The sequence below is a fragment of the Ambystoma mexicanum genome, chromosome 1p (assembly GCF_040938575.1).
Source record: "Ambystoma mexicanum isolate Mex_15411 chromosome 1p, UKY_AmexF1_1, whole genome shotgun sequence".
In the NCBI taxonomy this organism is placed as follows: domain Eukaryota; kingdom Metazoa; phylum Chordata; class Amphibia; order Caudata; family Ambystomatidae; genus Ambystoma; species Ambystoma mexicanum.
The window spans coordinates 753,326,673-753,343,394 of record NC_090921.1 but is presented as its reverse complement, the minus strand read 5'-3'; the positions used below and the strand labels follow the sequence as shown (position 1 = coordinate 753,343,394).

At 46.5% G+C, this 16,722-nt stretch overlaps 1 protein-coding gene across 16 annotated transcripts in view; it reads left to right on the top strand.

The window, feature by feature from the left end:
- Nucleotides 1-14,953, top strand: part of CELF3 (CUGBP Elav-like family member 3) — a 331,245-nt gene extending 316,292 nt beyond the window's left edge. For all 16 annotated transcript variants that reach the window (XR_011304210.1, XR_011304211.1, XM_069650631.1 and 13 more), the window contains one exon: nucleotides 10,660-14,953. The gene's annotated coding sequence lies outside the window, so the exon portion shown is untranslated. The remainder of the gene's footprint in view (nucleotides 1-10,659) is intronic.
- Nucleotides 14,954-16,722: the final 1,769 nt, after the last annotated feature.

Genomic DNA, 16,722 nt, shown 5'->3' with positions numbered 1-16,722 from the left:
GCTCTCTTTAAGCTCAGATGCGCTGCAGCTGTCAGCGCACCAGCCCGCTTTCCCAGCACCCAATGCTCATGCATGCACTTTAGGGAGAGCCTGAAAGACAACACCCTGGGTAAGTGGGCACCTTATGTGTGTATTCATTTTGCTATTTTACAAAGCCCCATGTCTCTGTTGGCCACTTCAGAGCGCTTGGATGTCCCTTACTTCTCTCCGGTGCTGGATAGGGTAGTTACTCCTTTCCCACCTGCATGATCTCATTCCCTGTAGGTGCAAGCAGCTTCAGCTGTAGGATGCCATCCATTTCCATCGAATACCTTGTTTTCGTAGAGCTCTGCAGTGCTTGCAATTTCATAGTGCTGCAAACAACCGTGGTTACTATCACCCATTTCAATTCGTCACCCTCGGAAGGATACACGGCCAAGATAGTCATGCCAGGATGTGGGCCTGAGACCTGCAAAGCGAACACAGGTCAGCGCAAACTCTCAGGCCTGCTGTAGCTGCCATATATAGGGTTCTGCCCTGAACGTAGCCACAGAGCGTAAGGTGAGGTGACGTGGCATGCTTTCCCACAATGCACCATTGCGCAGCACAAGAGGATGGCTCGCAGGCAGATCTTCAAGTGCCCAGGATGTGAGAATTGTGAAGCAAAGGACACGTGTTAATAATTGGGCATGGCAGTATCGCATTTATGGATATTTTCCCTGCAGACAAATGGTCTCTTTCAGTTATGAGGTTGGGGGAATGTTTGATTCCTCAGGAAAGCCTGAGTGTGGCTTACTCGCAATCCATGACTTATCGGGAGACCACATAGTGTCCCGTAATTATAACCTGGCCGTGTAAAAACCTTTAAGAAAATCTGTTCAAATGATCTTGTCGGTGTGACTTCTAAAGTCCACTTAAAGTCATCTCTAGAAAATAAGCGAGACTTTGTAAATATGAAAGTGATACGAATTAAAGGAAAACAAGCGCTTTCCAACATTGTGAAAAGATGGTGTCTGCCACTGGCCAGAATACACATGGATGACATCAGATCTGCTATGATCACAGTTTCCCTGTGACTCGATTGTCCAATTCACATGTTGCATGGGTGTAACCAGCACATGCCACAATGCATCCTGCAGAGGGTTTCAAAGTCCCTTACCTTTAATTAAAATTGGCTTTTAAATCAAGTTAATGGAGGAGAGAACAACCTGCTTAATGTATGACTTTCTTTCATAGGGCATCGGAAGAAAGCTCATTCCAAATATTGAAGGTTTTTGGCAGGTCACAGGAGGTTTTCCTCTGGCCACAGGTAGGAAGGGCGTTGCAGGTGAAAGCAACTGCACCAATCTATGATAGGTGCACTCCAGACTGCACGAACAGTGTTACCGCCCCATTCCTCTATACATTGAGAATTTCAAAAGAGGATGCTCTTTCAAAACGAAACGCTATTTTCATTCCAGCTGGAATGCATTGCATGATGCAGTTTCCCTCCTGTGCAGGTGAGTGTGTCACTGGTGCCCACTGCTGCGTCCAAGCATTTGTTTGCACTTGCTCCCCCTGCCTCCCTTGCCCTGATTCCTTGTTTTTCCTTCTCCATCCGCCTCTCACCCTGCCCCCGACCACTGATTGGACTTGTGTCCCATTTAAGCTAGCCTATCAGGGCGCCTCTGCCCAGGCAGCCCTCGGCTAAGGTCCACAAGGCAAAGGGCAGCTCCACTACCAAGCAGCTCCACTCTGTGTTTGCCCGTGTTCGCTTGGGAAGACAGCTGCAGTCAACCAGCAGTGATTAATAAGGTAAATGTGGTGTGGGCGGGGAATGCAGACATTACTGCACTCCGGTAAAACCCCACCACTCTTATTATCTAACGCACTATGCATTCAGTCTATTTGGGCCTCATTACAAGTCCGGCAGTAACCGTGCCGGTAAAACCGGCAGGTTGCCGCCACACTTGCACATTTTTCCAGCACCTGACTTGCTGGAAACACCGGGGCATTAGTGCCCTGGCGGTCTGTGAAGTCAGGCGCCAGAAACTGTAATTCCCCATCCTCATTTCAATGGGAATGGGGACCACAGAAGCACTGGCACTGTTAATAACGGTGCTGGTGCTTCTGTGAAACTCTGCGGGCGGGTGCCGTTCTGCTCGCCAGGTCTGACAATGATGTGCTGGACGGCACCCGCCCGCAGACTCGTGGTGTGCCGGTCCGGTAACAATGGTGCCGGTAGGTTTACCAGCACTGTTGTTACTGGACTGGCACACTCATAATGAGGCCCATTGTGTAAGTTAGCCATATCGCACTTTTAGGACATTTGGTTTAAGCTAAATACACTTTGCATTCAGCCTACTTGTGCAAGTGAACCTTATCTTGCATTGAACCATTGAACCAGTTTAGCCATATCTCACTTTTAGACCATTTAGTTTAAATTAAAGACACTTTGCCTTTTGAGTTTAGCAGTCCTACCTTGTTTTCAACCCATCAATGTTAGTCAGCCATTTCTTGCATTTAACCTACTTGTGTAAGTCCGCCTTATACCTCGCGTTATTCAGTCTTTTCCTGAAGCTAGCCTTTTGGTGTAAGTTAGCCTTATCTTGCATTCAGCCTATCGTTTAAGGTAGACATTTGTTGCATCCAGCCTATTTGCGTAAGGTATCCTTACCTGCTTTTTAGCACATCAGTGTTAGTCGGCCACATTCTGCAGTTAGCCCTTTGCATAATTTTAGCCTTATCTTGCATTTAGCCCACCGCATTAGCCATCCAAGTCTTGCAATTAACCATTGCGTAAATAAACCTCATCTCGCATTTACCTATTTGTTTAGTTAGACACTGGTCCCTTCTAGCCAATTGTGCAAGGAAATTCTACCTTGCTTTTAACACATCAGGGTTAGCAGGCCTTATCCTGCAGTTAGCTTACCTTGTGTAAATTAACCCTAGCTTGCATATAGCCTACTGGTCTAAGGTAGACTCCTTCTACATTCAGCCTATTTGTGTAAGTTAGTCTCATCGTGTATTAGCCCATTTGACCTTGAATCTAGTCACCTCTCCCGCACGTAACCTTGTCTTCAGCCATGCCAAACAATTCCAAGGCCAGAGGTGACCTCTTGTCCCTCAAGAACTATAATCCAACCCCTCCATCTCTTTCCCCTATCGCCCACCAGTCCCTCTCCCACCTGGACACCACAGTCACCCACCTCCTCTCCCCACACTGTGAGACCTCACTTGCTCCCTCCTCCTCCACCGCCCCCCCCAGGCCTCACCTCCTTCTCTCAGCACCATCTGAAACCCAGCCCAACACCCCCTGCTCCCTGGTCTTCCACCAGGCTGCCTATCACCCTCTCCCCCTATGCCCACTCCTGCCCACTTGCCTCCTTTCTCACCCGACCAAAACCCCTCCTGTCCTACACCCAACATTCCCTCCACTCAGTGCAGCTCGTGCAGCCCTGGCCAAAGCTTCCCCTTCAGCTGACCCCACCCTCACCCACACACCAATGGCACCCACTAACCAGCCCAGGCCCACTAGAACATTCTTCCACAGCCACCCACCCTCCTTCACTATCTTCCCCCCTCTTCCACCTAGACTCCACATCCACCCTCTCCTTCACCTCTCCCCCCTGTCCATCTATCTCTCCCCCGATAGCCCACCCTGCCCCAATTTCACTCGTCCATCTGCACCACTGCCCCCTTCACCATCAATCACCTCACTTCCTCCCGCCCCAATCACCCCCGCTCAGGCACTCAACCTTTGCCTCATTACACACAGCCGGCTCAGTCTTGGCCATAATTCCTGACTGGGAAAACCCCCCCATTGTCACCCACACACCTTTGGCAGCCCACCATCGGCAGAGGTGCAGAAGACGTTCTGTCCACAGCCACCACCAAACGCACTCCTCCCCTCCTTTGTCACTGTGACCCCCTTCTTCCCCTCTCTGCTACACACCTCCCCCTTGCCCATCCCCTCATCCTCTCCCCTCCTTTTCCTTCCACCTCTTTCTATCCTGCCCATACCAACTGCCCCACACGCAGCATCTCCCTCCTTTTCCCCACCTCAGGACATCGCCACCATCACTTGTATCCTCATCAACGCCAGATCAGTCACCAGAAATAAACATATGATTCTTGATGAAAGCCCTGACATCCTTTTCATCACTGAAACCTGGTTCTCTGATTACTTTCTTCCCTCTGCACATGAGGTCCTCCACCCCCAGACCTGAACACCCACAACAGACCCTGCAGAGCACAGGGCATAGCCATCCTCCACAAACCCCACCTCACATCCTTACAGATTGAGAAACAACCCTGCAATGATGACTGCAAACCCATGTTAGTAAAATTCCAATCCTCTCGTTCTTTCTCCCTAAGCTTCCTCCTCCTTTACAGACCCCCGGGCTATGACAGAACATTTGCAGACTCCCTGAGTGACTCTGTATCGACCTTACGTCTATTGCACCCATCTCTCCCTGTTCTTAGAGATCTAAACATCTGGCTCGACACCCCCTTCAGCCCCATGACCCACCATCTCATTGACAAAATGAAAGCCCTTAACCTGTCCTAACTCATATCAGGCCCCACCCACATTGCAGGTCACACTTTAGATGCAGTGTTCAGTTCGCCCAAACTGATCTCCACCCTCACCCTACCTCTTATCTGGACTGATCACTCAGCTATCTTCTTCTCAGCCCTGAATCCCACAACCCCTTACCCTCCCCAGCTCCCATACCCTGCCCCGCCCCCAGAATCTGCAATCTCCCTTTCTGAGTTCTCATAGCTTCTCTCCACTAGCCACCCCTCAGATTCCCCGGGAAACCTGTGCCCACCGGCCCTCCTCAAGAACATCCTCTAAATCCACTTGTGCAGCCAGATCCATAATCAACCATTCTCTAACAGCAGGGCTCTTTCCACCTGAATACAAAAACTTCTACGCCAAGCCCCTCCTAAAAAATCCATCCCTTGTCCCCTCCTCCCCGCCAACTACCGCCCCATCTCCAACAACCGCTCCATAGCCAAATTAATAAATTGTACAGACTACTCCCAGCTCATCGTCTTCACCGAGGCCCAAGGTCTTCTTGACCCTTCCCAGTCTGGCTTCAGATCCCTCCATGGAACTGACTCTTCCCTGGTCCCTATCTGGGATGACCTGAAAAGAACAGCAGACTCTGACGGTTGCACTGCCCTTGACCTCTCTGCAGCCTTTGACATGATTAACCACTCCATCCTCACAAACAGACTCTTTGACCTTAGTACAAGGGACTCAGCCCTCAGATGGATTTCCTATTTTTCTCTCCCACCATTCCCAAATCATCTGTCTCGTCCTTTCTGCTCCGCCCCCTGCCCAGAGTCCCCAGGGAGCCTCCCTCTGTCACCTCCTTTTCAACCTCTTCCTTTCGCCCTTCCCCAAACTCATTCGCTCCTACAATCTCACCTGTTACAACTATGCGCACGACACCCAGATCATCCTCAAGATTTCCAACTCCCTCTCCTCAGCCCATCCAGACCTTGCACCCTGCCTCTCACACATTGACCTTTGAATGACAAATAACCACCTGCTTCTCATCTGCGGAAAAAACAAAATCCTTAATTTCCTTATCTCTCCTACCCCCATAGAGTATCTGCAATCATGGCCATCATCCTCTCGCACCTAAACTAACTCCCTCTACCTAGGCGGGTTCACATACCAACTGAGAAAGCTCTGAGTTCAGAATTCCACAGCAAGGCTCCCCCTTGCACTCTTCCCCAGAGAACACATCTCCCCCACACTCAGGACACTCCACTGGCTGCCGATCACTCAGCGGGCCTCTTTCAAGGCCATGTGCATCACCCACTGTGCAAGCCACAAGAAAGGCTGTGAATTCCTCCAGAACAAGCTATCCCGCTACCACCCCTCCAGTAACCTCAGATCATGCTCTGCACACCTTTGGCAGTCACTTGGCAGTCACTCCTTTTAAGTTCTCCCAATTAGGAGATTCCTGATTCTCTGTCCTCGGACCCACATTCTGGAACTCACCCCCCCCTGGCCTTATGTTTCATAGCGGAGGCCCTTGCCTTCAGGAAAGCCCTCAAAACCTGGCTGTTCCCCCAAACTCATAATTCCCCTGCCTTTCCTGTGCCCACTCCCTACCCTTAACACACCATTGTCAGCCAGCAGTGCCTGCCCCCCCTTTTCACACAGACTCCCCCAGCCACTGCCACACCCTGCCCCACCTGCCTACCTCAACCACAAACCGTTTCCTCCTCTAAACAGCCTCGCTCTGCCATCCAACCTCCTGTGGAACACCAAGCAAACATCGCGGATTCAGGTAGTCACTCCAGCAACATGCACCTGGAACAAATCCTGGCAGTGGGCCAGGTATTGCACCCATATGGGCTTGGAGGGTGCAATGCATCGCATTTAAAATGCACCTCGGGTAATAACGTAGATGATGCCGTAGGATGACATCCAGGTACCTCAGACCCCTCGCTCATGGTTGGTATGGCAGGCAACGCTAAAGCACAGGTTGATGTCAGGACGCCACACGTTAACAGGAAGTGAGGTCCTTGTTTTTGAACTGGAAGGAACTAGAGATAGCAATGTCTCTCTCTGCAAACCTCTCTGAGGGAACATATTATGCATTCCTCAAGCACTTAAATCACCTGTGAGACACAGCAATGCTCCTTGTGCATGGGTGGAACCCAGGAATTGGTCATTTTTATCTGTACAGCTAACCCAATGTTCCTCCTTGCACCTTCGCAACTTAGTGGAAGGCACGGTTTCACCCTGCACACACATACAACACAAACATATTTGCACATCACTGCTGCCATAAGAATGAAGCTACTTTTAATGACAAAATTCAAACTGTAGCTTCCCACATAACTCTCTATCACCTTATACACAGTCCCCCTTTAGTCCATAGTATTCCTCCACTGTGCCCATACACACTCCACTTAGACATGGGTGACTACCAGGGTCTTGGCCACCCTCACATAACTTTAATGGCTGAAGTGTACACACGCATATTAGTTCCTCCCAAACATTCCCAAATTCTGGACTCCAGTCCCTCCGAGGGTGTTCAACCAAAAGTGCATTGGGACCATAATCATGGTGAAAGGAGCTTTAACAAATGAATTAATGCAATGTGGGTGAAAAGAGCATAGAAATGCAATTTATTCTATCTCAGGATTGGTTAATGCTGGCAGTAACGTTGCTTATAGGCAGCACTGTTCAGTGGTTGTCGGAGAAGATGAACTGCTGGTCAGAGACTGATTACAGGGTGTAGCTCACTGATCACAGAGATAATTCAATTAATCTCACAGAGAATGTTACTGATCAGAGGATGGATGCTACTGACTGACAGCATGTAAGAAGCTTGTAATAGGAGGTGCCAATCATCACAGCAAATATCATATCAGTGCTTGAATGTCCTTTGCCTAATGAATATGAATTAGATAATGTAAGTCACAGTTGCAACCAGTAGTACAAACTGATTTCGTAGTGTTTTTTGTTTAGGTTGATTTGTAGGTGCCCCTATACGTGGTTAACTCAAACGACAAGTCACCAGAGGCATAGTTGAGTTCTCCCTGCCTCCAAGCTTTCCACAAAATGGTGGGATAAGTAATATTTTCATTTCGAAGGGATTGTGTCCTCCGACGTATTCCTTATCTTAGATAATTCGTCTCCAGCTTGCTGGCCTCGGAATTTTTTTCTCTGTAGAGGGCGCTGCGCATCGACGTCCGCCGAGTTGGTGTCCCTCGACGGCCACCTTATCGGTGCCGACGTCACCATGCCCATAAATAGCCACGCGCGGCGTCCGTTGCTCAGTTCTGTTTTTCCATGAGCTTCGTGGGGCCTCGGTATATCATTGCTCAGTTCAGTCAGATAACCTCTTATATTTCCTCTATAAAACCAACTCGTACTCGATGGCTTCCTCACTCCGTCGTCCGGCTTCAAAAAATGTCGAGACTGTGGAAAGAAAATGTCGCTAACGGATCATCACAGGATCTGTTTGTGGTGCTTGGGAGTCGAGCACCATTGTTCGGAGTGTGAGGACTGCATGTCCATGACGGCGAAAGCCTTGAAGGAGCGCAAGGGGAAGCTCGAGAGAGGTAAGTCAGTCAAAACCTCCTCGAAAGTTTCTTCGGCCGAGGCATTCGTCTCCTCACCGTCGAAAGCATTCCCATTCTAGGTCTTGAAGTAGCTCCCACCACTCATCGAGATCTAGACACTCAAAAAAGAGACGTTGAAGATCCCCTTCCTCTTAATCTTCTGTTTCCCCAGAAAGGGTCTCCTGTCCCACAAAACACAGCTCTCAGGCTGAGTGGGAGGAATTCAGGAAAAAGAAGCTAAGCATCTTTGAGAAAGTGGCCTCAACCCCCTCGAAGAGAGCTGAGGGTGATACCCTGGGTGAAAAACCCAAAAAATCGAAACACCGCGAGTCGTTGCATCCGGCGAAAGAGTCCACCCAAGAGCGCCACGGGCCATCGGGTAAGAAGGCATCATCTTCGACGCCGTCGTCGAAAGTCCCTGCGACTCATGGATCGGCGCCATCGACGCCGTTATCGAAGGGTTCTTCGACGCATTAGTCGATCGAATCGACACCATCATTGACGCCGACAAAAGAGAAAACCACGGCTACTTCACAGCCAACGGTTATACCCAGAGCCTCCAGCACGACACTGAGAACGTCGTCGACGTCCTCGAGCAGGATCCCGATCCTCTCAAGTTCCTCAAGGCCTCTTCCAGTTTTCTCGATATAAAGAGTAGATTGCCAAGAAGATGGTGAACACCAGTAAAATCTCATGAATTATGGAATCCCCTAGTGGTTTGATTGAATCACTGAGCCAGGACCAAATGGACTAATCTGTGTACGTGTTCTCTCTATGTAGTGTAGCTTCAGACTTTCTAATGTGCATAATTATATCTGTAAGTTTATCTGCATAATTAAGAATAAATGCATGACACTGGGATCTGACTAGAGCACAACTGCATCTCTTTGAGGCCATGATGGTGTCTCCAGGTCACATAGTTCTGCAATACCAAACAGTTTTGCAATACCATAATGCACAAAGCCACTTGTTCATAGATAAAGGAAAGAGATTCTGATGTTTCATTGCCACTTTTTCTCATAATGATGGCAGTTTTAGAATCTTATCACATGTGCCGACTCCTGGGTTCAGGTAACCCATTGCTGTTAGCAGATGTCTCCCATTGTGATTCTCTTTTATGTCGGGGGAGATGTTAACTTAGTAACATTCCTAATGGCCATCCTCTGGAGGCCACAAACAACTCCAACACCACTCTCTAAGCACACACACACAACCTGAATAACCAAAATAACACATGAATGCGTACATGCACTGACTCATTCCAATCCACTTGCATTGTCAAATGGAAGCAATAAACACTGCAGCAGCATAACCCATCGAAATGCCAGTATGCACTTACTGGTCTTATTTTCGACCTCCTTTGGAGGGTGTCATTCTAATTAACAAATTGACAGGCTCTGTGAAGCCAGATAATCAAGACCAGTGTTGAGGATACACGAGATAACATTTCCAGCTGCATTCAATCAATGCAACTGAGTATTAAGATTCTCCTAACAGAGTTAGGTTGTAAGCATCCTTAGCAGAATGCCTTAATTTAATTGTGGCAGCGAAAGTGTTCCTCTAAATAATTGTTCTAGTACTGCAGTTTAAAAACATGTGATTTAATACATTGTTAATACAAAGCTATTTTTTTCCATTCAACCTGCATGCTCATTACTCAAGATGGATTCTCTTTCTCAGCTATGGGGAGGTCTAGTTCTTCTCCATTGAACATACTTCTCATTATGTTTCACATTAACATTCTTAATGCATATATTTGTATTTTTTCCTGACCATTCTTCGCTCTGTGTTTAATCTTAAGTCCTAAGTAAAGAACATCCAGTGGGGCAAGCTCTGCAACCCATTTCAGAGCTTTGCAAGAATTGCATGGCAGTAGTACAGGGTGCCCTCTGCTTAACAGGATTCTAAGACTGCCTTAGTCAGCCTTTGTAGGATTGTTGCTTTTAAAGCCCAAAATTAGACCGGTCCAAAGGAGTGTAAAAAGATAGCATATAGCTTGTTCATTTATTGATCACCCGCTGGAGCAAAGACGTTGATAATCCATTCATTCATGCAGGGCAAAGCCAAGTGCACCCTAGGCACCAAAGGCCGCAATCCCCTTGAAGTTGTTGCTTACTGGCTATTTGCAACCATGTTTTGTTACCCAGTTCCCCACACAAGATTGCCAGACCATAAAATGAGTGTTGGTGTATGCGACGACTGTGATGACCTGTGATGAAAAATAAGTAATGTAGTGAAGGTTTGTTATCTGGCATCATTGGGTCCAAATGATGCCAGGTAAGCAAATCTACTGGTTAACCGAATGTTGGTAATCTGACTGGCAGAGAGACGGTTAATGTAGTAAAAAAAAGCTGGATAATAAGGCTTCCTGGTCTTTTTGCTCTGTTCACCTTACCAAGTCTGCACATTCGGTTATCCAGCATGTAATCTTTGTGATCTAGTTTACTGTATTCCTGGCAATAGAAGATGCTGGATAATAGAATGTGCTGATTAATTAAGTGCCGTATAACAAAGCTCTTGCTTTATTTCTTGAATTAACAATTGACAAAGATGCCTACAGAATTAGGCTACTGATGCTCTGTTTTTATTTGTTTCTTATTTCAGATCTGGAGTGGAAAGGATGTAGAGCTGTGTGGGACTTTCCGCTCCCCTACCCACCGACCTGACACCCCTGTTTTCACATCACATTCTTTAGTTCGACACAGGGGCCTTGCTTTACAGCTACAAAGCCTGTTGTGGTTGTCCAAGTTTTATGCAGCCAAGCTCTGATGAGGAGAACAGCGAGAGGCAGCAAAAACTATCAACAACGTTCAAAGACGAGGAGGATACAGTAGTGGTAAAAAAAAAAAAAACTAAGAAATCACTATCTCCTGAAGGTCCAGAAAAGGTGGGACGGTTGGGCACAAGCCTTCTCTTTGCTCTCCCTCCACGACCCTCGCTACCCGCTGCCTTCTCTCTATAAACAAAAGAAAAACACACACAAAAAATGCAATGTTTCTTTTGCGGAATCTCAATAAATTCATGATTCAAGGCTTGGTGGGAAAGGTGGAGAAGGAAAGCGCTGGAATGTCTGGATCTAGGGGGCGGCTAGCGCTGCTGGATACCAGGACTCGCCAAGGACTTTTTCAGAGGGGTTTCTTGCGGAGTGTCCCGACTAGCAACCCCCTGAGGAGGGGTCATGCGGGCTGTGCCTCTGGAGACATGGACCACAATATTTAAACTTGAGAAAAATCAATTTTCAAAGTACAGGATCCACTTGCGGACCAAGACTTGTCTCGGAAGGGAGACACCGGGTATGAACTACTGTATTGCATGGGGCTGGCCAGGTAACAGACGAAGAGTGGAACACTGTGTCACCTGCTGCAAGGGGGATTATCCTGTAATCCGATGACCCCCACTTTTGTTCCCTCTATGGCCCTGAAGTGGAGGGGGAGCCCTGACGTGAAACATGTGTGTTCAAAGCTCTTGTAGATATAAATAGCCTTTCTTAGTATTTTGCTCTGTTTGGTGTTCACATTTTCCATGCAGGGATTCTGGGACGAGGGGGCAATTGCCAAACCTTTGGGGTGGGAGGGGTTAAAGTGAGGGGTCACGAAGGCGACAGTCAGTGCTGTGGCCCACCATAGTCTGGGAGGAGGGAAGCACTTGGGGCACTCGGTGAGTAAACATGGTGGGGTAGTTAGCGGCAGGAGGCAGGCCTGCAGCTTGGTGGCACTGAACTGCAGTGTACACTGGAAGTCAGCGATACATTTTAATTAAATTATATTACCTATCTGCTGCTTACATTAGTTGTGTGCTACCAGACGTGCATTGGCTTGTAGGGAAATCGAGATATTTCCCCTACAGTCTGGTGTCTCAGAATCAGGCCAGCAGACCTGGCTTTTAAGTTATTTGTTTGACGCTTTTTCATCTACATGTAAAAGGAAGACCTGACCTTTGAAGAGACCATAAACCTGCGACCCAGACATTTGCACCGGTTTTACATAAGATGCCTTATCTAATTCAGTTAAGGGATGCCTTTTGAGGTCCATCGTTCTAGAATCAAATGCACTTTCTGCCTTCCCTGAAGACGTAGGTTACCTACAATTCCTGACCCAACATTCCAAGATGGCGTGGAGCACAGGCATGGCTTAGTCTATCCTCTTCCCTCTGGAGTATGTTGTCTCTGTTAATTATCTTTCCCCCACATGGGATCTGAAAAACACTTGGAAACTCTTCCGGGACAGAGAGAGAACGTGTAGCAATATAACATAACCGCTAATAAATGCAGATGTCCACATGGTGGCAGCGTTCCGCCACAAATAAAGAGAGGTAGGCTTACCATTTTAGCAAAATAAAGAGCGCAATTTAAAGCAAAAGACCACAAAGGATGTTCCAGCAATGAACACTTTTTGTTATAGCCATAGTTTGGTAGATTTCAAGAACACATGGTTCTCTCCTTCAAGCCTACTTTCCGTGGCTGACACCCATGTGATCTTCAAAACCAGCAGACGCACATTTGGAGCTGACTCAATAAAGGTGTCAGTGCTGCAACATCCTGTTATTTTTTGCTTTAAAAAAACAACAACCAATAAAGTACAGCACATTGAAAAAAAATAGGACATCATTCTGGTGGATTTTCCAGTACGAAGGTCGCCCTTAAACCCTGGGGTCAATTTTACACATTGAGTGCATACAGCATCGTGACCACATGGTGCCACTGCAGGTCTGGCCACACCCTTTGGTGTGCACCAAGCAAGTTCTGGCGCCTTCTTAGAAGGACTTTCCATCATGTGGCGGAAGGTTTTCCCTGTGCGAAAGAGGACACAATGCAAAGGCCGCATTTCAGAAAATGGCCTTGTGCAATGCACCAGGCTGAAGGAAATCCATGGGGGGCAGGGGGGATTAGGTTGAGACGGACCCTCTGGGGTGTCCTCTGTTGGTGGGGTTTGTCTCAGAGGCGGCCCCTGTTGGAACGTTTCCCCTTCTAAAGCTAGGTTGTAGTTTGGTATTTGTGGCATTCATTTGTTTGTTGCCACCAAACTACTTTTTTAAAGTATATTTCTAAATGTGACTTTTATGTGCTCCACAAAATTAGCAATTACAAAGCAAAATAACAACCTTGCCACTGCAGTTTGTGAAAGGCCCGTGTCCAGTCACTGTGCTGGACGTTTGCCAAACTTTGCATATGGGGGCATTCCCTGCGCCATTTTGGGTTGAATTGGAATTGGGGGTAGTGGGATTTTGGGAACTTTTAAAGTTTGCATAATTTACATTCCCAAACTTTAGCGCTATTAATTCACATGGCGTGGAGATGAACTGCTAGGAGTTACCTTTAAGCTGTCTTAATTCTGCTTTACCAATCTGCTGTGAGAATTTACGATTCACATTCCAAACCCAAACGCCCGAAGGCAGCCCAGTGTTGGAATATATCCAGCTTGGCCAACGTCAGAACTAGTGTAGATTTGGACTTCGCACATTCAACCATCCTGATTGGAGGGGCTCCAAATGTGTTTTCCCGGAAGCCACTGGAAGTTGTTTTAACAGACGCCACTGTTCGCCACCTTAGTGAAGCATAAAAGAGGACTGGATTGACAATGACCGCATGAGAGGCAACCATCAGAGGTTGCATTCGGGTGCCCTAAAGCAGAGCTAGGCCGACGCGGGGACTTGTAGGCTGTGGCTGAGGGCCGGGATCTGGTCTAAAAAGCTGTTACCTCCCTAAATGAGGACCAAACCCACCTGAACCAAGGTCCACTCCCAGGGCCACTGGTCTCCTAAGCTACTTCCCTCAGCAAGGACAATGATGCACACATACTGACCCCCCCCAGACTGAGCATCCCACTTTTATTCAGAATGCCTTTTGACGCCTTCACAAAAATCCTGCGCACAAAATGGCTTCAAGGAGCTAGCTTCTCTCCTTAAAGAATTGAAAAAATTTTAAAAAAATCCGAGCTCCTGGCCTTTTTGCTGCAAGCCTGTTAATTCTCAGTAGTGGCTGTTGGTAGTTTGAATTTAGTAGATTGTATTATTCCGCCTCCTTAGCAGGGTAGTTTTTTGCACTTGGTGGTATATTTATTTTTCTCTTTTGTATGTAGAGTACGGTATTTACATTTTTTTCAAAGTTTGTACCAGCCGTTTTTACTGTTTGAACCTGGGAGGAGGAGGGAGCAATGCCGCTAAGGGTTGCAGTGCAATTCAAAGCGAACTGTGGTCTTTGTTTTTGTAAGTAAAACAGAGCCTCTTTATTTCAAAATCACAGGGGGGTCTGGGAAAATGAGTGTTTCCCTGCCAGCTGCTGCAATGCCTTTTTTTCTGGATCCATTTTTGCGCAGGAGAAAAATAATCACTTTAAGCAGAAAAACATTGTAAAATAATATCCATACGGTTTGTTTCATCTCCATTTCTGAACCCTAACGTTGCTGTAAAAAGATTTAAAAAATCATAAAACACGAAAAAAATAAAGCCTTTCCTTTTCTAATCAAGAAAATAAGTCATAAAGCAAAGCTCTTGGAAATATAGAGGCAGTTGTGCGGAGGACAGGAAGTGAGGTCAGGCAGCTCTCAAATTGAGTGATGACCCCTGCCATCTTCTCACAACAGATGCTCTAAAATCAAAACTTTTACCATATGGAAAAAATGTTTACAATCTCTTTAATTATCATGTAATTGTAAATAATTTTGTTCAGATTAAGGACAATATGGGAAGTTGTTGCCATTTTATCTATTTAAATATTAGAAATTGACAGTTTTTTTCTCTCTTGGGGAGTTTTTAACCTGTTATTTTATTATTTAGAATCTTTTATGGGAAATAATGGGAGTCTACGTTTCAGATGACATGCTTAATTTATTGGTTATTTATTACATTTTGCTTTGTATAATTATTTTTTCTGTCAAAATAAAGAGGTAAAATGGAAGAATATTTGTGTTTGAGGCATGTTTCTTCAGTATTAGTCAGGGGTGTAAAAATGAGGTGGCACCCCTGATGAATTTCGGGTGACTTGTTTTTAAATTGAGTGTGCGCAATGAACCCTGTAGGATAGGATGTGCAAGAGTGATTGGATCTAGTTATTTGTGGAGAGTGTTTGTGTAATGGAGAATGAGGCCATGTGAGGTCGTGAAATATGTGTAACTGTCGAAAGATTCAAGAGCGCCGACTCAGTTATTTAAGTTGACTTTATTTTTTGATTGTGTAATTTAAATACAATGTATTTTATATATCAACACTATGTGAGTGAGGCAATATTTGAGAGCCTGCGTCTAAGTGGAGTCTGTTGCTGGTTAGTAAATCGAGGAGTAGCCCTTATTAGCCCCTTTTTCCGCAGATCTCTCTTCTGGCTGGCATAAGCCTGTAATCAGAGCATGACATCACTTCCCTTATTACAGTTGGGTTGGTATGTCACAGTGCCCATTGCCAGAGCCGGCACGCCGTCTGAAAGGCAGCTCTCTCAGCAGAACTCCTGCCACTAAAACAATGAAAGCCACTGCTGCCTCCTCCGATGCCTTCGTTTCAAGTCCTTTTTAAGCCATAACGCCAGGGGCCTCTTCATCTGGTGTTGTCCTGCCAGCCATTGTTAAGAGTCCCTCGTGAATCCAGGGCCTTTAATGAGAACTGCGGTGCTTATTCACAGATGGTACAGCCCACAGTCAAACATGTTTTGGCGAATAGCAGCCACAGAGACATTGGCACTCTGATCCGTTTTTATTTAGGAAAAAGGTTTGTGCATGTTAAAATGTTAACTAAATGAAAACACAATTTATGCAATAAGGCATAGAGGCAAAAGGAAAGGGAGCCAAAAAAAACGAAAAAGGGTCCCTTTTCTATTCCCATGAATGGGTATGATGGACCAGGAATTACCAGGTGGAAAGTTGTCTTCGTTTTTATTTTTTTTAAAAGATTGGCGTTGGAGAAGGGAAGGCGCGAAAGGAAGAAATAATCATACATCTTGAAATGTGTGTTTTTGTCGGCAGAACAGCCTGTGTTAGCAAGCAATCTAATTGGCTGCATGGCACCTTTGGCATGGTCATTTTTAATTCCCTGGGCCATACTAGGTGATATTGGCCTGCTGCCCTGGGAGTGGCACTTAAACTGCTGTGTGATACACATCCTCGTCCATGAAAGCACGGAAAAGGATTGCCTCCATGAAATCCTAATACACGTTTTTTGGAATGTGCTGCAGGCTTGCACCTATCAAGTGCTTTGACATAATGCGATGGTGAAGTCATAGCTGTTCTTCACAGGCACTAGGTCACTCCCCAAGTCTGTTCTTCACAGGCACTAGGTCACTCCCCAAGTCTGTTTCTTTCAAGTATTGACTTTTATTACTGGGCTGGGCAGACACACGTGTGAAATGGAGAGTGCTAATGGGGTCCTTCTCTTTGAAGTCACAGCTCCCTGGGAAGGCGCCATTATTATTACCCAACCCCTCATTCTGTGTATGCTCCACAGTAAATGCATCCATCACATAAACCTGTGTTTTTTATGGACCAATGCTGACTAGTCTGTGATGTGCCCGATTTGTTGACATGTAAACAGTGTGTTAATAATACATTGAGGGCTTGCACATTTTATTTACAAGCTGATTGTGTGAAACGGTGGCATTTGTGTTGTTAAGACAATAGGGCAGTGTACAGACATGCTTAGTTGTCTCTTGGAAGGTAAGAATTGCTCAAGCATGAGGGGTGGTGT